This window comes from Carassius carassius, chromosome 49, assembly GCF_963082965.1.
Source record: "Carassius carassius chromosome 49, fCarCar2.1, whole genome shotgun sequence".
NCBI lineage: Eukaryota > Metazoa > Chordata > Actinopteri > Cypriniformes > Cyprinidae > Carassius > Carassius carassius.
Genome location: NC_081803.1, coordinates 5,998,147 through 6,023,345, shown reverse-complemented (window position 1 = coordinate 6,023,345; position 25,199 = coordinate 5,998,147). Strand labels below are relative to the sequence as shown.

The 25,199-nt window shown below is 42.1% G+C and overlaps 1 long non-coding RNA gene across 1 annotated transcript in view; it reads right to left on the bottom strand.

Moving 5' to 3' along the window:
- Positions 1-19,378: 19,378 nt before the first annotated feature.
- The window catches only part of LOC132132458 (uncharacterized), a 204,521-nt gene continuing 198,700 nt past the window's right edge, over positions 19,379-25,199 (bottom strand). The window contains exon 2 of the long non-coding RNA XR_009429043.1: positions 19,379-20,018. This is a non-coding gene — a long non-coding RNA (uncharacterized LOC132132458). The remainder of the gene's footprint in view (positions 20,019-25,199) is intronic.

The window sequence follows — 25,199 nt, the reverse complement described above, 5'->3', positions numbered from 1 at the left end:
AAAGAAAAATCCCGCGCCAGCAGGAGACGAGGAGGGACGGATGAGACCGGCATCAAGGGACTCACGAATATATTTGTCCATAGCCTCTCTTTCTGGACCAGACAGGGAATATAACCGACCCCTGGGCGGAGAAGTGCCTGGGAGGCGGTTGATGGCACAATCATAAGGCCGGTGAGGAGGCAGGGACACAGCCCGGGACTTGCTGAAGACCTGCCGCAGATCGCAGTACTCCTCCGGCACCCCGGACAGATCAGCATCATCCACCTGCACAACAGGAAACACAGCACCAGGAAAAGAGGCAGAACCCAAACAAGACTCAAGACAAGACTGCTTCCAAGACAAAACTGAGTTTCTGGCCCATGGCCACATGAGGGCCGTGCTGCACCAACCACGGGTGTCCCAGAACCACGGGAGCACTCGGGGAGTCAAGAAGGTACAGCTCGGTTATCTCATGGTGATTGCCAGAAATGATAAGACTTACAGGAGGGGTGAGGTGAGTGATGGTGGTGATAGGGGAATCATCAAGAGACCGAACAGAGATAGTAGAGAGGGGAATGGCAGGAATTCCCCACTGCTTGGCCAGTGCCGTGTCCATGAAACTGCCACCAGCCCCAGAATCCACCAGGGCCGAACAGGAGTGAGTAGAACCTCCGAACTGGACACCCACGGGAAGTAGTGTGCGGGAAGAGTGGGCGAAATTAAGAGGAGATGTGCCCACCAGAATCCCCCTGGTTACTGATGGGCCCTGGCTTTTAGCGGGCATTTTCCGACGAAGTGTCCGGCCCTCCCACAGTAGAGACATAAGCCCCGGGTGAGTCTCTCTTGCTTCTGCTGGGGAGTGAGACGCAGACGTCCCACCTGCATAGGTTCAGGGTCAGCAGGAGATGGCAGAGGCAGGACCGGGGTGGATTCGCTGGTCATTTCTCCCACCCTCCAAGAAGTACGAGCAGACAATTGTTGGTGACGAAGGCGAAGGCGGCTCTCAACACGGAGAGCCAAGTCGACCAGATCATCAAAGCTGCGTGGAAGCTCTTGGGTGGCAATCTTGTCTTGGATCTCCTCGTCAAGACCAGCACGGAACACAGCTCTGCAAGACCCCTCATTCCAGTCACAGGCCGCTGCTAAGGTCTTGAATTCAATGGCAAACTCAGTCACTGAACGGCCTCCTTGCCGTAGCCGTGCCAGCTGGGCTGCCGCCTCATCACCCCGAGCAGAACAATCGAATAATTTGACTATCTCCTGTCGAAAGGACTCAAAAGAAGCACAAAAGGGAGCCTGGGCCTCCCATACTGAAGTTCCCCAGTCACGGGCCCTGCCTGTGAGGAGGGTCAAAACATAAGCCACCTTAGTCTCTTCCTTGGCATACCGGCGGGGCTGGAGGGCGAAGACTAGGGAGCACTGAGACAGGAAGGCTCTGCAAGAGTTAGGGTTCCCATCATAGGGAGGTGGGTTGTTGGCATGAGGCTCAGGGTCATGACGGGTAGAGGAAAGGCTAGTGGGGTCCTCCGATCTGGCAGATGTCTGTCTGCAAAGTTCCTGGAGCTGGGCAGTCACCTCCGACAACTTGGCATTAAGGAACTCAACCTCCCGGGACGTGGATGTTAACTGGGAGGCATGCTGACCCAAGAGAATGCCCTGCTGGGTGACAGCTGATCTGAGGGGATCTGCACCTGCTGAGTCCATTGTGGTCAGATCGTTCTGTCAAGGCGAGACTGGGACTCAGTTGCAGGTGCTCAAAAAGGTCAGCTTATTAGATTGGCTTTAAATTTCAAAGGACAAAAAATTAAAAATAAAAGTTAACAAACAAAAACTATCCAGGAACAGGGCAGTCTGGAGCAGATCCAAGGAGCCTCCTGGACGAATTCCACTTGGAAATTCACTGATGCAATGCCCAGATAAGCTGACAGGGAGGCGGGGGGCGCAGTTGAGGCGGGGAACTGGTGGCGCGCTGCGGCGCGGCGAAGAAGAGGAGTGACGGCGATCGGTGATCGCTAGCACGGAAGGCTGGAGAGTAGCGCTGCCTGAATGTAGGAGGAAGAGGGAAAAAAACAAACAAACTAGAGAATGAAAACAAAACTGGCACGATCTCTGTGCAGGCTAAACAGTAGATGTGGACAAAACTGAGACATGGACGAGAACACGACGATCTGACAACAGACAGCACACATGAGGAGACTAAATAGAGAAGGATTGATTATCATGATGCAGAGCAGGTGATGGGGACCAATAACAAGATAATAATGAAACAAGAGGGCGGAGACGGGCACCATGGTGACACAGAAGCACATGGTAAGTGTAAACAACCACACACACTATAGAAAAACAGACAGATCAGCCCGGGGACATGACAGAAATAAGGTATATTTTGTGTTGGATCGTTACCTGTCTCATCAGTGCGCAGCAGACACACCCATCTAAACGATTTAAATATATCGCTTATCCTGCCCCAAAAGACCATAAGCACTGCAGATAACATCTGAAGTAAACATTAATTTATTACACATAACATAAAAACGTCCTGTTTGACTGATTTGCTTCCAATCGAGTTATTTTAGGACAGCGTTTTGAATGTAACTCAATGGTGCTCTCTGCTGGTAGGGATTAGTAAATTGGCGGATCAAACACTTCAGGTGGCTTCACTGTCTGTTGGCAGTTTAGAACGCGATGAGCGGTCCAGTCATATATATAGATCAGTGGTGCTACCCAAATAAAACAATGACTAAAGGTAACGTTAAGTCTTTGAGAACGGGTATCTCAAGACAGGTGGTGCATTAGACCAGGGGCTCATCTGCTGTTTCCAAAATGCATCACAGACTGCTTGAAAAAGCTGGAAACGAATTCCACATTGCACAAGGTGTAAACAAACTTAAGACTGTTTCACACATAATCCGTCTGCAGTGCGTATGCGTTGCATATTTTTTTACGCACCCATGTTAACGGATTCCAGCGTTCACGTGGTTGTGGTCTGTCAGTGCATTCCAGGAGCATTGCAGCAGTGCAGCGATCGTTAACGTACCGAGCAGAGGTGTCAAGTAACGAAGTACAAATACTTCGTTACATTACTTAAGTAGAAATTTGGGGTATCTATACTTTACTGGAGTAATTATTTTTTAGCCGACTTTTTACTTCTACTCCTTACATTTTCACGCAAGTATCTGTACTTTCTACTCCTTACATTTTAAAAATAGCTTCGTTACTGATATTTCATTTCGGCTTGTTTTCATTCCGGCTTGTCATCATTCAAAAAAAAAAAAAAAAACTATCCAGACAAATCGCGCCATCCGGATGGAGTGAATTTGATTGTGGTTGGATGAGAAGTATAAACAGATACCATTCCGACACTCTATTGGTTTGTACGCGATCCATCGCACCTGCACAAGACAAAAATCACATCACACTCCAGCCAGGACATAGCCAGTTTTGGGTTTGTTTATCAAAAAATATATTTCTTAAAAGTAAGGTTGGGTATGGAACCGGTATGCACCGAACTGAATAAGAGGAAGCAGATTTCGGTGCCTTTTAAATTCCTGAGCGATCGATTGAAATATTTGTCCTGGTTCTCCAAAATGTACACAAGAAGCACGGGCATCGCTAGGCTTTTTTAGCGGGGCTGTAGCATTTAGCTCCATAAACCGTACACAAATTTGTGATCGCCTCAGAGTCATTCCCCTTAAGTTTCATATGAAACCGGCGTCAGACCGGTCTCTTCTCCGTCTTTCAGCGCGCTCTTCAATCCGCAGACCGCGGCGGAGTTGCGCGAGCGGAAACAAACACAGAGGACACAAGGTATGTGTTTATCGAAAGATTGTTAGAATATCCGTATCTGTGCAGTTCTTTGTCATAAATGCAGTTTACAAAAGGTCACGAGGGAGCAGTCGGTTTCTCATCTTCTGTAAAGTTTTCGCTGCGTTCACCGCTCATCACTATACAGCTGTTTCCTCCAGCGAAAATCTAGCCCTTAACACATATGAACGAACACTTAACACTTATTTAAATATACTTAATTTAATCGTACGTACTTCATACATACACCAGCTACTGTGCAAAAGTCTTGGGCACGTTAGTATTTTCACTAAAGAATGGTGTTCGGCCAGTTATTTATATACTTTGCTGTTTCAGTATAAAATATCAGTTTACATTTCCAAACATTCATTTCGCCGTTGTCAGACTGCTTGTGCATTCAAAATCTCACTAGATTATTAATAAAATTAATGGCAAACGGATATTTCCTACTGACACACTACAGCAAAAGATATAAATAACTGGCTTAAAACCCTTTTTTGGGGTGAAAATACTAATGTGCCTTAGACTTTTGCACAGTAGGCCTACCCTACTTTACAAACGACTGTTGCTACTTTATAAAGAATGAGCATACAGTCATTCACAGAATGGATTAAAGACAGTGACAGACAGCACTCTTCTTAACTAAATATCAGAGTGAGTGACAGAGATACAGTCAAAACATTATGTGTGGTTTTTGTATTAAGTAATGACCCAGATTATGAAATACATTTATTAGCCTTAGGCCTTAGATTGAGCACAACTTGGGAAATTAGAGCATCCAAGGTGAAAGCTATGTATTTATTTTAAATATTTGTAATGTTCTTTAATGTTATCCATAGTTTTTTTGTGGTTCTTTTTTTTAAAGTATCGGTTCAGGCACCGTTTAGGCGCCGGTACCATTTTAAAAGTATCGAAATGGCACTGGATTATTTCTCACTGGCTCATTTACCAAATGGGTGCTTTCTCTTCGTCCTCCACAAATTAAGCTACTGAAGTGAAGTGAAGTGAAGTGAAGTGACATTCAGCCAAGTATGGTGACCCATACTCGGAATTTGTGCTCTGCGTTTAACCCATCCAAAGTGCACACACACAGAGCAGTGAACACACACACACACACTGTGAGCACACACCCGGAGCAGTGGGCAGCCATTTATGCTGCGGCGCCCGGGGAGCAGTTGGGGGTTCGATGCCTTGCTCAAGGGCACCTAAGTCATGTTATTGAAGGTGGAGAGAGAACTGTACATGCACTCCCCCCACCCACAATTCCTGCCGGCCCGGGACTCGAACTCACAACCTTTCAATTGGGAGTCCGACTCTCTAACCATTAGGCCACGACTTCCCTAACCATTAGGCCCCGACTACCGAACTGTAGGCAGTTCGGTAGCGAGACGTTTTAATAAATTATCGTTTGCGATTGAAGACGCGATTGACAATGCTGTGATAAGTAGGCTATACCAACTCTGTAACTCGTTACCCCCTCCCCCCCCACACACACACACACACACTGGACATAGCAAATACAGGAAGCTATCAATCAAGAAGGTATCAGGATTATGAGTTATTTTTCATTTTTAGTTTTTGATTAATCACTTGGATTAATCATTAATTTTGACAGCACTATAATCTTTATTGTATATAGACAACCATACAAGGCTAATTGTTTTTTAGCCTCCACCAATGTTCTTGTCCATTGCCCTTGCAGATTCCTGCAGCTAAACTTGGATGTACATTTACATTCCATTAAAGGTTATTGATGACATGCCTCTGAAGTTTGACTTTTTGCACCATAACAATACTTATAGGCAACTATAGGGTGACCATATGAGCCATTTTCCCAGGACACGTCCTTACCAGGATTTTTATATTGCCTAAAATATCCAGATTTTGGCTGTTTGTGCTTTGCAGATCGATCATTGTATGGCATTCATAAGAGCTATAGAGAGCAGAGCAGACGGCTCCTTATGCATTAAAACCACTCTCTTGGTACTTTGGTGTCATACAATAATTGGTGCGCAGCGATGCTTCAAGTTGAATGAACGAACAAACACCTAACATGTACGTGTATTTGCGTTACTCTGATCGTTCTCTGTAGATCTCACCTTATCACACGCCACGCTTGGTTGATTATGTAACATACCTGCATGTTATTGGTCAAACTACTTTGGATGTTTTAGGCAATATAGAAATTCTGGCAAGGACGCGTCCTGGGAAAATGGCTCATATGGTCACCCTAGGCAACTAGTCATCATATCTTTAGTTCTTTAATGTATTTGCATTGTACTAAAGTACATTCATTTTCAATGGGCATATATGCGGCTGAAACAGGTAGCCTAGTGCATCCCAAATTTTTCAACATGAACATTTTAATATAACATTATAGTCATTATGGCCTATGGCTTTTAGAATAATGTTTTTTTGAGGAGGTGGGGTAGTGCACAATAGGCCCCTGTGGCCCGGCCTAAGCTTTTGTTCTTAATGGCATTTTTTTCCCTTACATTACTTTTACTTTTATACTTTAAGTAGTTTTTTAAACCAGTACTTTTACACTTTTACTTGAGTAAAAAGCTTGAGTTGATACTTCAACTTCTACAAAAGTCTTTTTAAACCCTAGTATCTATACTTCTACTCAAGTAATGAATGTCAATACTTTTGACACCACTGGTACCGAGTAGCGGACTGCAAACACTTCCTGTGTGAAAGCACAATGAGTATGAGTCTGTGCTGCTTCTGCACCACATACGTAACGCACACGAACTGCATACGCACTGCAGATGGGGAATGTGTGAAACAGGCATGCGTCTTGTCGAAGTTTCCATTGGGAAGCTTCTTTAAAAAAACAAATTCCCTGAAGCAAACCCGGCGGCTTCAGCTGCATCCATGTCATGTCTGATGTGGTAATTTTACAGTAGGCATACACACAGGTTTAAAGACTCGTTCTCGCACCCTACAGATTCGGCTAGGTATACATCCACGCTAAAATATCAAGGTGAAAGTCATCATAGCTCGCCTAGTATAGACCCAGCTCCCAACCCAATTTTTAAAATAGATTAAGGGTGATATTTTTTTATCGCCCGATGAGAGTCTCCCATTAACGCAGCACGTTAACGCCGATAACGGCCCACCACTATATATATATATATATATAATGCATATACTGTATATAATGCATCTTCAACGTTTCAACTCAGAACGTTGACTCAGAGACAACAGAGGAACATTTTGTCAATGCCAAAATAAATTTTCTACAGAAATAATGGAAAGGACAGAATAATAGAATAATATGTGGCAAAGTTATGTCCCAGAAAAAAAAAATATAAATAATAATTTTTACCGCTAATAAAACAGGGGTACAGTTATTTTTCTTTTTTCAGTTGTCATATCTCACTTAAAATTATTATGCTATTAAAAATCCCCCCTTCTATTGTTTAGAGTAGCTTGTGGAAAAATTAATAGTTTGGATAAAAAAGAGGGGAAATAATTGTTTGTGCCATGGATACTTTAATGCATGCAGTATAACAACCTACAGATATTATTATCGTCCATTTATTTATTTGGTTTGATCCTTTAGTACATCACAGATGTGCATTCAACTTTTGGGCTATATTACAAGTAGAGAGATTTCAAAATTTATTCACCCTCATTCCAAAGCTTATTCATTCCCCATCCCCGCAGTTCACACTGTTTTTTCCATACAATACAATTGAATGATGACAACAACAACAAAAAAATTTATATGACCCCTTTAAAAGGAATACAGACAGATTACCTTTGTTTGCCATTTTGGTGAGTTTATGCACAAAGACTGGAATTTTTCACCATTGTCAAATTTTTTAATTAAGTAGTTGGATATGAGAACATTATTGATAAGTATAATATTATCTGCCATAGTTCAAATATTGTCTATGTTTGCTATATGCTGATAAGGAACATCCAGACATGTCATGCCAGGTTTGAAACCAATGATGCCAAAAACAATCGTAACCAAAAAATTTATAAATAAGAATATGCGCACTATTAAACTGCACAAATATAGGTTTGGAAAGATATAAGGGGGAGGGTCAATTAGATATATTCCTTTAAGAAAAGAATAATGGAAGAAGTATAATTATTGCTCCTTAAAATGGGAAATAAATCTTGCAAAAAAAGCACTCTTAGTTATTGTCAACACTCTTCAAGAGCAGTGAGCGTCTGTCAATTTAATTGAATGCCCTTAATAAAAAAGCACATAATCTCGGTGGAGAAAGCCCAGTTCTTTTGTTACACAGTTACTGGAGCAGAAACTAATTAATTGTATCATTAACATCTGCCTTGTAATTAAGAAGTTGTGCTGAAAGTCTTGGTTGCTGCGTCTCCAGTGGTGCACAGCAAGAGTTGATGAAGCTGCAATACTGAAAGCGGGGGGTCATAATAGACATCCCCAATCTGTGAGGGCTGTTCTCTAAACTCTCTATCCCATCAGTCTGTCATCATTACACAAGGTGTTGCATTAAGCTGTATTATTAGTTACTCTGTTAACAAGTCAGTCCACTAAACCGGAGATATGCTCCCTTGCGACCTGTCCTTTTTGTAACAAATTATGTCTGTGGCTTTGGGTACACTTGTGGGTTGCAAAACCCATGCCTTCAATACATTATTTGTTTGCTTATTCTGTTCTGACACCAGAGGAATAGAATGAAACATCATCCTGACCCCACGACATCACTGTGCACTTTCTTGTCCAGGGAGTTAATTAGTTCCCCTATCTGGACCTGCCAGAAAGGTACTGGCAGGGTGTCCAGAGACAAGCTTGTCTGAAATGGCAGCATTACACGCATGCTAGCATACACAATTCACAGCTTTAGTGCTTGACTTCATAGTTAATATTCATGTCAAGGATACAAGGAGGAATCAAGTCGATTTGATCATAATTTTTACAATGGACTAAACTAGATTTAACTAGATAATCTTTTATCCAGATTGTGGATAAAAGTGGGGGAAAATATCAATATGGTAACAATATGGGAGGGGTTAGACAGTACACATTGGAGCAAATGGCAAATACAAATAAAACAAATCAATGTGCTCACTCAAAACATAACAAGAACACGCGACCAACGAGAACACATGATCCACATGTTAACACAAAACAATACAACAGCACACAGCTAGTTACACCGTTGTGTTGAGCCATGTGCAACACCAAACACAACAACTGTTGAAAACACGACAAAAGCAAATGAACACTCAACACATGCCATCACAACAAAGACAACACACAGACGAGAGATCACACGGCCGATCGAACTCAAACTGCATGCTCATACAAAGACAAAAACATACATGAGTGTCAGGGCTCCGTCACATAGTGACAGAAATCTGAATGGAGTGTATTGTGACAAACAGTTTTGAAAGGTGAGATGAGAACCAGTAAAATCAGGATATTAAAGAAGCCCAAGTTTATTGGAAGACATTGACCGTGCATGATGTTATAAAGGCTTGAACTAAAGTTTAAATGTATTTTTATCTAATATTATGGCTAGATATAAGGGAGGGACACCTTAAATCAGGAGAGCTGTGGCGGATTAGTAATTTTGAATTGATTTTTTTGTTAGTGAGTGAGGTACAATGAAAACTGCATCAATGGCACCAATATCTAAAAAACATTTGTGTACTGTGACAAACAGTACTGAAGGCAGAGATGAGAACCAGTGAAATCAGGATATTAAAGGAGCCTGAGAAAGCAGAACACATTGGCAACCCTAGGAAAACAGTCTCAGTAAAAAGCACAAAAACCAGACTGAAAATGATCATACATATTATTGGTAATTAGATGAGACAATAACTGGGACGCAACTGAAATTTATTTTTTTCCATAACCTTCAAAAGCATCAAAATCTTTAAATCATAATTTTTACAATGGACTAAACTAGATTAAACTAGATAATCTTTTATCCAGATTGTGGATAAAGGTGGGGGAAAATATTATGTTATACTAGTGAAAAAAAATTATAACGTATATTTTATCTAAGAATTTGGAATGTCTGAGCGCTAGCGCAGAGATAAAACACACAAATACTTGATTCATAGTTTGATCAAGATGGGTCAATTTTTTATATCAGATGAAGAAAGTGGTGTTTGTAACAAGGAGTTGGAGGCGTTCGGATCCATATGCAGCATTTATTAAACAGAATGGTCATACAGGCAGAGATCAGGAATGGCGTCAGGTGTGTCAGGGATAACCAGAATCGTAATCAGAAACAAGCAGGGATCGAGACAGGCAGCGGAGAATCAGAGTCGGAATAAACAGTCCAAAAGGTCAAAACACAGGAATAATAAACACAGGGAAAACGCTCGGAAATGTCAGACTGGCTAAACAAGACTTCGCATTGAGTGAGAGTGAGTGTGCTGCTTTTATGTGTGTGTGTAAATGAGGTGCAGGTGTGGCAAGGAAATTGGCTGATGAATGAGGTGCAGGTGTGGCAGGGTGATTGTGATGCAGTTACTCATGGGTAATGTAGTTCGGGTGTGGTGCAACAGTATGAGAGGTGCTAGTGTCCAAGTGACATCTGGTGGTTGATGGGTGGAATGGTCCTGAGTGGAGTGCCCTCTAATGAAGTTCATGGGCACTCCATCTAATAATCGTGACATAGCCCACCCCCAAAGGAGCGGCTTCCAGACGCTCAAAACAATCTAGGAGGGCGGTGGAGCGGAGGCGGAACAGGGGGAGGGATGGAGGGCCAGGTCCATGAGGAAGTGCAGTGGACTGGGGCAGAGCAGGTGGAAAACTCAGGAAAACAGGAGCCCCTCCTGGGCCTGGCATAGGAAACAGGGGCCCACCATGGGCTTAACTCGGGAACGGGAGCCCGCCATGGGCCTAACTCTGGAACAAGGGTCCACCAAGGCAGAGCAGGTGGCGTGGCAGCCCACCAGAGTGGAGCAGGTGGAGCTGGAGCCCACCAGGGAGGAGTAGAGGACCACCACAGCTGAGAAGATGGGACAGAAGCCCACCAGGGCGGAGCAGAGGACCACCACAGCTGAGAAGACGGGACAGAAGCCCACCAGGGCGGTGCAGAGGACCACCACAGCCGAGCAGACGGGACAGAAGCCCACCAGGGCGGTGCAGAGGACCACCACAGTCGAGCAGACGGGACAGAAGCCCACCAGGGCGGAGCAGAGGACCACCACAGCCGAGCAGACGGGACAGAAGCCCACCAGGACGGAGCAGAGGACCACCACAGCCGAGCAGACGGGACAGAAGCCCACCAGGGCGGAGCAGAGGACCACCACAGCCGAGCAGACGGGACAGAAGCCCACCAGGGCGAAGCAGAGGACCACCACAGTGGAGTCGATGGCACCGGACCGCAAGTCTGCTCAGGTGGGACTGAAACAGAGAACATTGACAGGTTAATAGCGGCCTCCTTGGCCGTGATGAGATGGTAGCTGGCCTCCTTGGCCATTACAGGGCAGGCGGTTAGTTCATGGAGGACCTCCGTGGCCATGACAGGACAGACAGAGAGTTGGTGGATGGTCTCCGTAGCCCAGACCGGAATGAATGAGAGCTTCATTCGGCCTCCCTGGCCGTGACAGGATAGGACGAGAGCTCTGAGATGTGACGAGGCTCTGGGAGTTCGGCTGAGATGTGACGAGGCTCTGGTAGATCTGTGGTGATTTGATTGAAATCGATTTGGTTCATGAAGATCAGCTGTGACTTGACTGTGCCCATGAAGATCGTTGGTGACTTGACTTGGTTCCTGAGGATCAACTGTGATTTGAGTTAGTTCATGGAGGTCAATGGTGACTTGACTTTGCTCATGAAGATCGTTGGTGACTTGACTTGGTTCCTGAGGATCAACTGTGACTTGACTTTGCTCATGAAGATCGTTGGTGACTTGACTTGGTTCCTGAGGATCAACTGTGACTTGACTTAGTTCATGGAGGTTAATGGTGACTTGACTTTGCTCATGAAGATCGTTGGTGACTAGACTTTGCTCATGAAGATCGTTGGTGACTTGACTTGGTTCCTGAGGATCAACTGTGATTTGACTTGGTTCCTGAGGATCAACGGTGACTTGACTTTGCTCATGAAGATCAACGGTGACTTGACTTTGCTCATGAAGATCAACGGTGACTTGACTTTGCTCATGAAGATCAACGGTGACTTGACTTTGCTCATGAAGATCAACGGTGACTTGACTCGGTCCTTGAAGATCACCGGTGACTTGACTCGGTTCCTGAGGATCAACGGTGACTTGACTTTGCTCATGAAGATCAACGGTGACTTGACTTTGCTCATGAAGATCAACGGTGACTTGACTTTGCTCATGAAGATCAACGGTGACTTGACTTTGCTCATGAAGATCAACGGTGACTTGACTTTGCTCATGAAGATCAACGGTGACTTGACTTTGCTCATGAAGATCACCGGTGACTTGACTCGGTCCTTGAGGATCACCGGTGACTTGACTTTGCTCATGAAGATCACCGGTGACTTGATTTTGCTCATGAAGATCAACGGTGACTTGACTTTGCTCATGAAGATCAACGGTGACTTGACTTTGCTCATGAAGATCAACGGTGACTTGACTTTGCTCATGAAGATCAACGGTGACTTGACTTTGCTCATGAAGATCAACGGTGACTTGACTCGGTCCTTGAAGATCACCGGTGACTTGACTCGGTTCCTGAGGATCAACGGTGACTTGACTTTGCTCATGAAGATCAACGGTGACTTGACTTTGCTCATGAAGATCAACGGTGACTTGACTTTGCTCATGAAGATCAACGGTGACTTGACTTTGCTCATGAAGATCACCGGTGACTTGACTCGGTCCTTGAGGATCACCGGTGACTTGACTTTGCTCATGAAGATCACCGGTGACTTGACTTTGCTCATGAAGATCACCGGTGACTTGACTTTGCTCATGAAGATCACCGGTGACTTGACTTTGCTCATGAAGATCAACGGTGACTTGACTTTGCTCATGAAGATCAACGGTGACTTGACTTTGCTCATGAAGATCAACGGTGACTTGACTTTGCTCATGAAGATCAACGGTGACTTGACTTTGCTCATGAAGATCAACGGTGACTTGACTCGGTCCTTGAAGATCAACGGTGACTTGACTCGGTTCCTGAGGATCAACGGTGACTTGACTTTGCTCATGAAGATCAACGGTGACTTGACTTTGCTCATGAAGATCAACGGTGACTTGACTCGGTCCTTGAAGATCACCGGTGACTTGACTCGGTTCCTGAGGATCAACGGTGACTTGACTTTGCTCATGAAGATCAACGGTGACTTGACTTTGCTCATGAAGATCAACGGTGACTTGACTTTGCTCATGAAGATCAACGGTGACTTGACTTTGCTCATGAAGATCAACGGTGACTTGACTTTGCTCATGAAGATCAACGGTGACTTGACTTTGCTCATGAAGATCACCGGTGACTTGACTCGGTCCTTGAGGATCACCGGTGACTTGACTTTGCTCATGAAGATCACCGGTGACTTGACTTTGCTCATGAAGATCAACGGTGACTTGACTTTGCTCATGAAGATCAACGGTGACTTGACTTTGCTCATGAAGATCAACGGTGACTTGACTTTGCTCATGAAGATCAACGGTGACTTGACTTTGCTCATGAAGATCAACGGTGACTTGACTCGGTCCTTGAAGATCAACGGTGACTTGACTCGGTTCCTGAGGATCAACGGTGACTTGACTTTGCTCATGAAGATCAACGGTGACTTGACTTTGCTCATGAAGATCAACGGTGACTTGACTTTGCTCATGAAGATCAACGGTGACTTGACTTTGCTCATGAAGATCAACGGTGACTTGACTTTGCTCATGAAGATCAACGGTGACTTGACTTTGCTCATGAAGATCACCGGTGACTTGACTTTGCTCATGAAGATCACCGGTGACTTGACTTTGCTCATGAAGATCACCGGTGACTTGACTTTGCTCATGAAGATCACCGGTGACTTGACTTTGCTCATGAAGATCAACGGTGACTTGACTTTGCTCATGAAGATCAACGGTGACTTGACTTTGCTCATGAAGATCAACGGTGACTTGACTTTGCTCATGAAGATCAACGGTGACTTGACTCGGTCCTTGAAGATCACCGGTGACTTGACTCGGTCCTTGAAGATCACCGGTGACTTGACTCGGTCCTTGAAGATCACCGGTGACTTGACTTTGCTCATGAAGATCAACGGTGACTTGACTTTGCTCATGAAGATCAACGGTGACTTGACTTTGCTCATGAAGATCAACGGTGACTTGACTTTGCTCATGAAGATCAACGGTGACTTGACTTTGCTCATGAAGATCACCGGTGACTTGACTTTGCTCATGAAGATCAACGGTGACTTGACTTTGCTCATGAAGATCACCGGTGACTTGACTTTGCTCATGAAGATCAACGGTGACTTGACTTTGCTCATGAGGATCAACCGTGACCTGACTTTGCTCATGAGGATCAACCGTGACCTGACTTTGCTCATGAGGATCAACCGTGACCTGACTTTGCTCATGAAGATCAACGGTGACCTGACTTTGCTCATGAAGATCAACGGTGACTTGACTCGGTCCTTGAAGATCACCGGTGACTTGACTCGGTTCCTGAGGATCAACGGTGACTTGACTTTGCTCATGAAGATCAACGGTGACTTGACTTTGCTCATGAAGATCAACGGTGACTTGACTTTGCTCATGAGGATCAACGGTGACTTGACTTTGCTCATGAGGATCAACGGTGACTTGACTTGGCTCATGAAGATCAACGGTGACTTGACTCGGCTCTGGAGAGTTCACTGGGACCTGACTCGACTCTGGAGAGTTCACTGGGACCTGACTCGACTCTGGAGAGTTCACTGGGACCTGACTCGACTCTGGAGAGTTCACTGGGACCTGACTCGACTCTGGAGAGTTCACTGGGACCTGACTCGACTCTGGAGAGTTCACTGGGACCTGACTCGACTCTGGAGAGTTCACTGGGACCTGACTCGACTCTGGAGAGTTCACTGGGACCTGACTCGACTCTGGAGAGTTCACTGGGACCTGACTCGACTCTGGAGAGTTCACTGGGACCTGACTCGACTCTGGAGAGTTCACTGGGACCTGACTCGACTCTGGAGAGTTCACTGGGACCTGACTCGACTCTGGAGAGTTCACTGGGACCTGACTCGACTCTGGAGAGTTCACTGGGACCTGACTCGACTCTGGAGAGTTCACTGGGACCTGACTCGACTCTGGAGAGTTCACTGGGACCTGACTCGACTCTGGAGAGTTCACTGGAACCTGACTCGACTCTGGAGAGTTCACTGGAACCTGACTCGACTCTGGAGAGTTCACTGGAACCTGAATCGACTCTGGAGAGTTCACTGGAACCTGACTCGACTCTGGAGAGTTCACTGGAACCTGACTCGACTCTGGAGAGTTCACTGGAACCTGACTCGACTCTGGAGAGTTCACTGGAACCTGACTCGACTCTGGAGAGTTCACTGGAACCTGACTCGACTCTGGAAGGCCAACAGGAACTAACCCTGACTCTGGAAGGTCAGCGAAGACTTGACCTGACTCTGGATGGTCAACAGTGACCTGATTAGACTCTGGGAAATCAACAGAGACCAGACCTGACTCATAAGGTTTAACTTTAAAGTCCTCTGCCTCTCCCATCGTGAAAGGAGAACCACATAACAAGAGTGCATAGTCCATTGTGTCCCTTAAGCTGCAATTAAACTCCCCTCTAGGCAACCATGATTTTACTGGTTCATTGAGTCCAAAACGGAATAAATCCTTAAACCAGACTTCATCGTCTAGAGGAACTCGATAAACCAATTCACAGAACTGTTGAACATAGTCCTCAATAGATCGATCTCCTTGCTTAAGATCTAACAGCAGGTCAACTGGATCTGTGGTTAGGCTGGATTGGGGATATGCTGACATTGAAACAGGAACCGATACCTCAGTGACAAGGGGATACCGGGCTGCTGGATCCTGGTATGGCGAAGTCTTCTGTAACAAGGAGTCGGAGGCGTTCGGATCCATATGCAGCATTTATTAAACAGAATGGTCATACAGGCAGAGATCAGGAATGGCGTCAGGTGTGTCAGGGATAACCAGAATCGTAATCAGAAACAAGCAGGGATCGAGACAGGCAGCGGAGAATCAGAGTCGGAATAAACAGTCCAAAGGTCAAAACACAGGAATAATAAACACAGGGAAAATGCTCGGAAATGTCAGACTGGCTAAACAAGACTTTGCATTGAGTGAGAGTGAGTGTGCTGCTTTTATGTGTGTGTGTAAATGAGGTGCAGGTGTGGCAAGGAAATTGGCTGATGAATGAGGTGCAGGTGTGGCAGGGTGATTGTGATGCAGTGACTCATGGGTAATGTAGTTCGGGTGTGGTGCAACAGTATGAGAGGTGCTAGTGTCCAAGTGACATCTGGTGGTTGATGGGTGGAATGGTCCTGAGTGGAGTGCCCTCTAATGAGGTTCATGGGCACTCCATCTAATAATCGTGACAGTGTTAGATTGATATTATCACTGTTGTGTTTGGTGTAAAATGTGTATTGTTTTCACTACTATCATTTCAACTGGAAGGAATACAAGTAAAAAAAACACATTACCTTTTTCATTTTACATCTAAACAAAAATCATTCAAGAAAAACAAAATAATCAAAAGCAAAAATCCCTTTAGTGTGTTTATTACAAATAAATGTATTATTAAAACTACAAAAGCAGTAAAATCAAGAGCAGCCAGTGATTATTTTATTTGATGGATAAAAGATGCTAACATTAATGAGGCGGCCTACATTAAGACCTTCTGTAATTCACCGATCTAATTTAATGTTACATATCAGATGTTTTTTTCCCAAACAGTCCCCCGAATGTTCACTAAAAACATAAGATAATGTTTGCTTGAATACTTAAATACTGTAATTTTGTGTATAGGTGTATATTTATTGGGATCATGCGCAGTCGGAAGCGCCTTTATGCACGCACTTCAGATGACAGTCAGCTTGAGAAGTAAGTGGAGAAAAGTTACTCCTCTCAGAAAACATACAAATAAAGGTAATCAGATATTTAAAATTATTATTTGGAGCATTGGGATCGCTAAATGAGGGCTTAAAGAATATATTTTTGTGAAAACCTCAAAATCGACTAAAATCAACATTTTTCAAAAACATTTTGCCTGTAGCTCAAAATTAGCCCATGCACATTCCAACTCATTTTGGTAGCACAGGTCACATATGATGACAAACTAGCACAGGACAGAAAATAGCAACTGCAGCAATTATCAGGTAACAATATGGGAGGGGTTAGACAGTACACATTGGAGCAAATGGCAAATACAAATAAAACAAATCAATGTGCTCACTCAAAACATAACAAGAACACGCGACCAACGAGAACACATGATCCACATGTTAACACAAAACAATACAACAGCACACAGCTAGTTATACCGTTGTGTTGACCCATGTGCAACACCAAACACAACAACTGTTGAAAACACGACAAAAGCAAATGAACACTCAACACATGCATCACAACAAAGACAACACACAGACGAGAGATCACACGGCCGATCGAACTCAAACTGCATGTTCATACAAAGACAAAAACATACATGAGTGTCAGGGCTCCGTCACATAGTGACAGAAATCTGAATGGAGTGTATTGTGACAAACAGTTTTGAAAGGTGAGATGAGAACCAGTAAAATCAGGATATTAAAGGAGCCCAAGTTTATTGGAAGACATTGACCGTGCATGATGTTATAAAGAATTGAACTAAAGTTTAAATGTATTTTTATCTAATATTATGGCTAGATATAAGGGAGGGACACCTTAAATCAGGAGAGCTGTGGCGGATTAGTAATTTTGAATAGATTTTTTTGTTAGTGAGTGAGGTACAATGAAAACTGCATCAATGGCACCAATATCTAAAAAACATTTGTGTACTGTGACAAACAGTACTGAAGGCAGAGATGAGAACCAGTGAAATCAGGATATTAAAGGAGCCTGAGAAAGCAGAACACATTGGCAACCCTAGGAAAACAGTCTCAGTAAAAAGCACAAAAACCAGACTGAAAATGATCATACATATTATTGGTAATTAGATGAGACAATAACTGGGACGCAACTGAAATTTATTTTTTTCCATAACCTTCAAAAGCATCAAAATCTTTAAAACAAATGTGGAGAAACACCTTCCTATACATATTTTGCCTTTCTAAGGGAGCAGCTCATGTTCTAACCTAAAGAAAAAGACAAACTAGTTGGTGAGAGATGTATATAAAGAGGTAGAGCTACATATTAAGGCATTAGATAGCACTTGTTATGCTTCAAGAAAGAATAAGATGTGGCTGAATGTTTCATTCATACAGTATACAGAAAGCACCACTGATGAACACACACCAGGTGGCTCCCATTTGGGAAACGTCCCAGGTGATAAAGTGGAATCTGGCGAGCCTAAAAATTGCATTGCATTATTTTAGTGCCTCTGTTACTCAAAGTTGACAGGCAAAAAGTTGCTGCTAATCGACAGTCCGATTACTTTAACAATTAGAACAGTGACTGTATTGTGAGTTTTCATGAGTCATTTAATCCTTGTTTTACACATTACAAAGAACCTAAAAATAAATAAATAAAAACTGGTGCCTCTGCAATTTCAGGTGAGCGAAAAGAAAGAGCAGAAACAAGATTTCTGGATATTAAGAATTTCACATGCTTGCACTGATAGTATCATATGCCATTGGTGCTTTGTGAGATAGCAGGCCTATATGTGTTTTATTTTCTAGTAATTTTCTATTCAGTTTGCAATTTTCTCAACCCTGATCAATTTAAAATGTAAGAATAAAATGTAATAAAATCATGGGTTGACAGTTGCAAATAGAGTTAGCTTATTCTGTTACTGATTAGGGGCTAGATAGTCTGGGACCAATTGTTTTGGCTTTCAGTTATACTGTCATTTTAATTGACCCAATTAATCTCCAGAATTATTTTAATAAAAGCATTAGCAGATGTGTCAAGTAACGAAGTACAAATACTTTGTTACATTACTTAAGTAGAAATTTGGGGTATCTATACTTTACTTGAGCAATTATTTTTCAGCCGACTTTTTACTTCTACTCCTTACATTTTCACGCAAGTATCTGTACTTTCTCATCATTTTTCAAAAAAAAAAAAAACTATCCAGATAAACCGGGCCATCCGGATGGAGTGAATTTGATTGTGGTTGGATGAGAAGTATAAACATATACCATTCCGACACCCTATTGGTTTGTACGCGATCCATCGCACCTGCACATGAACCAAATCACATCACACTCGAGCAAGGACATAGCCAGTTTTGGGTTTGTTTATCATAAAATATATTTCTTAAAAGTAGGGTTGGGTATGGAATCGGTATGCACCGAACCGAATAAGAGGAAGCAGATTTCGGTGCCTTTTAAATGCCTGAGTGATCGATTGAAATGTTTGTCCTGGTTCTCCAAAATATACACAAGAAGCACGGGCGTCGCTAGGCTTTTTTAGCGGGGCTGTATCATTTAGCTCCATAAACTGTACACAAATTTGTGATCGCCTCAGAGTCAGTCCCCTTAAAGAGCCACACAGATGGGAAATCAAAAATTACCTGTATTACAGTGTATGATGTAGCTGTCCATCAGTGTAAACAATGTGCAAAGTAATTAAACCAAAAAGTACACGATTTATAAAGTTATTGGCTTCTAAAGTAAGGAGTCGACTCTGAATCGCTGAAACGAGTCGTTATAGATTTCAAATCTTTTGCCCATCTCTTTGTACGTAACGAGAACACTTTGCATAATAATCTCCGCCTACCGTCTGGGGAGAAACAAAACTCTGACCTGCCCCACCCCCCACACAGACGCTTTGGTTAGTAGTTGGTGTGATAGCATCATGTCGAGGAGAGGAGTGTGTTTTTAATTGTAAAGGCAAGTTTGTTTTATTTTCACTGCCAAAGAATGAAGATCAGAAGAAACAATGGCTAAAATTCATTTTTACCACAATACCAGAGCAGTACAACAAATCCCTTTTGTTGTGTTCACAACATTTCACTGATGACTGCTTTTCTAATCTCGGTGAGTTCAAGGCGGGATTTTCAAAGCGTTTGGCCATAAAAGAGGGTTCATTACAAACTTTATTTGGACCAACAAGCATCTCCGAATCACAACCTGTAAGTATGATTATGAAGTTATGTGTTTGTTTTCTCCCGAGCGTCTTATCAGTATGTCGCACTAGCACTATATGTTAATGCTAACGCATTGTTTACCGTGAAGTTGTGTGCTCAGTTTGGTTATGTACGTGCTTACATGAGTATGGGTCCTTAGTCAAACGTCCTGGCTCATATTGATAAGGCAAAATAGATGCCATGGTATTTATGTACTGTAATAATACCCTATCTAAAAACATCCGAAGGTGAGCTATGGGTGTTTCGTTTTACAACACGTACATGCGGAACAACCAATCAAAACTGACTATGTCAGTTGACCAATCAGAACACAGTATGCTACCGGAAGGTGGGGTTTAAGGAAACTGAATCTTTTGAACAGCTTCGCGCGAACCGTTTGGGGATCTCTGAGAATTGAGGTAATTTTAAAATGATATTTTGACAAAATGACAATGTTTTTTAACCTTGCATGGATTTAAACCTGTTGTACAGGACTTATAAACAGTGATAGGAAGTTTAGAATTTTCATCTTACTGGCTCTTTAAGTTTCATATGAAACCAGCATCAGACCAGTCTCCTCCCGTCTTTCAGCGCGCTCTTCAATCCGCAGACCGCGGCGGAGCATCTCAAGCACTGTCATCATTTAATATCTAGACGTGTTTTACAACAATGCAATTAATTTGAATTCAGCAGAATATGCCAAAATTATTATTATTATTGCATGCATGATTTTACTTGTTGGATCCAGTAAAGACTCAAGAGGTTTATCATCCAATAAATCTAATTCTTCTCACAGCAAAGAACAAGAAGAGATATGTGCCTATAATGTTTACAAAGGAAAAAAAATTAAGTGTACTGCATTTAAGGAAAGCACTACCTGACTCCATAGTAACAGAACTCTAAAGAAAAATAATAAAATAAACTGCAGTAGAAAAGAGAGAGTCTAAACTTCTCTGGCCACCTGAGATAGATCTCACTTTTCAGTCTCTCTCTTCATCTTCAACCACAGAGACCAAGGGCTCTTTTTGCTCTGTGCAATCAATATTTGTGTCTAGCTAACACACATCTCACTGCCAGCTACCATTACAATGTACCCACAACTCATCTTCCAAGTGGAACTGGGGATGACAGTTTACTTAAAAGCTGGAGTGTTACTTAAAAAGTGTTACTAGTATTACTAAACAAAATTCTGCATTATGATTATGGAATAATGACAATTTTCAAGCAGGATTGTCTGTCTTTTATTTCATTGGTTCCCTCTGTTTCAGGGAAAACAGACTATGAATAACTTGCTTAGAGTTGCCTTAGCTACAAACAATGTTGAGGAAAAATTACACACTTTACTGTGTCTCATTTGTTCATTTTTTTAAAAGCTAAAATGGCCATATAACATGGAGTAGCCCTACTGTGAGTGGCCATGAGGCAATCAAGACAAATCATTTACTTTAGCTTCAAATCATTTAGCTGTTTCTGTCACAGTTAGGATCTCCTGCCTCCTGCGGTTCAGTGAAAGACACAAAATAATGAGTACAGAAATTAATTCTCATGAGATGATTTGGAATACTGTATTCATATATTTATAAAGTCCAAAGGGTTATTTTTTCTTCTTTGAAAAAATAAGTACAGATTAAATGTTAAGTAATGTTTTGAAGTACAACCCGAATTCCGGAAAAGTTGGGACGTTTTTTAAATTTTAATAAAATGAAAACTAAAAGACTTATAAATCACATGAGCCAATATTTTATTCACAATAGAACATAGATAACATAGCAAATGTTTAAACTGAGAAAGTTTACAATTTTATGCACAAAATGAGCTCATTTCAATTTTGATTTCTGCTACAGGTCTCAAAATAGTTGGGACGGGGCATGTTCACCATGGTGTAGCATCTCCTTTTCTTTTCAAAACAGTTTGAAGACGTCTGGGCATTGAGGCTATGAGTTGCTGGAGTTTTGCTGTTGGAATTTGGTCCCATTCTTGCCTTATATAGATTTCCAGCTGCTGAATAGTTCGTGGTCGTCTTTGACGTATTTTTCGTTTAATGATGCGCCAAATGTTCTCTATAGGTGAAAGATCTGGACTGCAGGCAGGCCAGGTTAGCACCCGGACTCTTCTACGACGAAGCCATGCTGTTGTTATAGCTGCAGTATGTGGTTTTGCATTGTCCTGCTGAAATAAACAAGGCCTTCCCTGAAATAGACGTTGTTTGGAGGGAAGCATATGTTGCTCTAAAACCTTTATATACCTTTCAGCATTCACAGAGCCTTCCAAAACATGCAAGCTGCCCATACCGTATGCACTTATGCACCCCCATACCATCAGAGATGCTGGCTTTTGAACTGAACGCTGATAACATGCTGGAAGGTCTCCCTTCTCTTTAGCCCGGAGGACACGGCGTCCGTGATTTCCAACAAGAATGTCAAATTTGGACTCGTCTGACCATAAAACACTATTCCACTTTGAAATAGTCCATTTTAAATGAGCCTTGGCCCACAGGACACGACGGCGCTTCTGGACCATGTTCACATATGGCTTCCTTTTTGCATGATAGAGCTTTAGTTGGCATCTGCTGATGGCACGGCAGATTGTGTTTACCGACAGTGGTTTCTGAAAGTATTCCTGGGCCCATTTAGTAATGTCATTGACACAATCATGCCGATGAGTGATGCAGTGTCGTCTGAGAGCCCGAAGACCATGGGCATCCAATAAAGGTCTCCGGCCTTGTCCCTTATGCACAGAGATTTCTCCAGTTTCTCTGAATCTTTTGATGATGTTATGCACTGTAGATGATGAGATTTGCAAAGCCTTTGCAATTTGACGTTGAGGAACATTGTCTTTCACAGATTGGAGAGCCTCTGCCCATCTTTACTTCTGAGAGACTCTGCTTCTCTAATCATGTTACAGACCTGATATCAATTAACTTAAGTAATCACTAGATGTTCTCCCAGCTGAATCTTTTCAAAACTGCTTGCTTTTTTAGCCCTTTGTTGCCCCCGTGCCAACTTTTTTGAGACCTGTAGCAGGCATTACATTTTAAATGAGCTAATTAAGTGGATAAAAGTGTAAAATTTCTCAGTTTAAACATTTGCTACGTTATCTATGTTCTATTGTGAATAAAATATTGGCTCATGTGATTTGAAATTCCTTTAGTTTTCATTTTATTAAAATTTAAAAAACGTCCCAACTTTTCCGGAATTCGGGTTGTATATAAATTTCACAAGAAATATGAAATCCATACAGAATGTAATAGCCATTTTTGAAAATTTTTGGTGACAGGTTTTCCTTCGTTACCCAATGGAGCATACTGCGTCATATATATATATATGATATATCAGGCTTTACAGGGTTAAAATTAAGGGGATATTTTGTTTAAAAATTACACATTCCTTAATAATTATTATTTATCACTGTAAATCTTTGAAGTGAGTGGGAGTGAGTAAATATTGACTGAATTTTCATTTTAAGTTGAACTGTTGAACAATCAACTTGTGAACAATTTAGTTATTTTTCAGTAACCATGTAAGTTTAACTAGTTCTTAACCTGAATAAACAGAAAGCACCAGTCAGACATCACTGGACAGATCTGATAATCCGTTTTCTCTGTGCTAACATCTGACAGCAGCATGACTTCAGTATGGAGATGACGTGATGAAAGAGATGCATGTGATTAATATGAAAGCACCCAACTGTCCAAATGTGCTATTAGATAACTCATCTCCAGCACTGTGTGACACATGAGAAAAATGTAAAATAAAATCTGTATCACCGTCAATGTCAGAGATACAAGTTTGGTATGAATTAGATAAGACTAATCGCATTTTAATCCTCAGTGGAAAATGTCAGTTTAGTGTTAAACCGCTGTCAAAGCAAGATGTCTGAACCTGTGTGTGTGTGTGTGTGTGTGCTCATGTACTATTTTATTTATATATACTAACTTTCTATTTTAATAAGCAGAGACAACTATCGGCTACATGCAAGTGTGGCTGCTGGGCAATCTGATACACAAAAAAAAAGGAATATCATGAATATCAAAGTGTGTCCGCTAATACACAGATGCCACAGAAAGGAAGGGAGAAAGAGATTAAGGGACCACCGTTATCAGTGTCCTTCTTCCCCAGACAGGTTAATGGGGTTGAGGGGGTAACTTTGATGTCAGGAACCCTCATTAGAGACTGAGTGAGTCTGATTTATTGCAACAAAGACTCAGTTTAAAGAAGCAGAAAGCTTTGAGCAAGGATTAATTGCTAGGTGAATGTTCAAACCAAGGGTAAGCCACAGCCTAGAATAATAGTTGTCTATATGTGCGATTACTATAAATAGATAGATATACTGTACTACAGTATGTACAATTGTATTTCATGTATGTATTTATGTATGTTTGTATGTATGCATGCATGTTGTTTTTACCATTTTTATGATGCTTTAAACAAGTGGTTCCCATTATTATTATTTCTTTGTTTGTCAAGACACCTTTTGGAAAGCAAGCATTCATTCAGATTGGACACACACACACACACACACAACACACACACACACACACACACACACACACACACACACACACACACACACACACACACACATATATATATATATACTCTGCCTTTATAAATTGTAAGGTTTTATTATTATATTAGTATCTTATGCTTTCCAATGCTATTTTTTTAAACAAAAATACAGTGAATATATATATAAACAGTTTTCTATGTTAATATAGTTTAGACATGTATTCCTGTGATGCAAAGCTGAGTTTTCATCATTACTCCAGTCTTAAGTGTCACATGATTCTTTAGAAATCATTGTAATATGCTGATTTGATGATCAAGAAACATTTCTTATTATCAGTACTGAAAACAGTTCTGCGAATTAATAATATGTGGAAACCATATGATTTGAGGAACAGAAAGTGCATTTATTTGTAATATGAATTTTGTAACATTATAAACTTCTTTATGGTCACTTTTGATCAATTTAATGGACCCTTGGTAAATTATATATATATGTATATGTTTGACGAGTGGGGCGGGGCCGAGGGATGTGGGAACGAGCGAGGCCGGTGGAGTGATTGGGAAATGAGCGACCCACCATTGGTCTCGAGTCCCACAGAGGAGATCGAGAAGGACGAGAGAGGACCAGGCCTGGGCTTTATTTTATGTTTTGGTTTTTATTTGAGCGCACCAGTCGTCCATGAGGGGCTGATGTGCTGTTTTGTGTTTATTTTGTTATTAAAG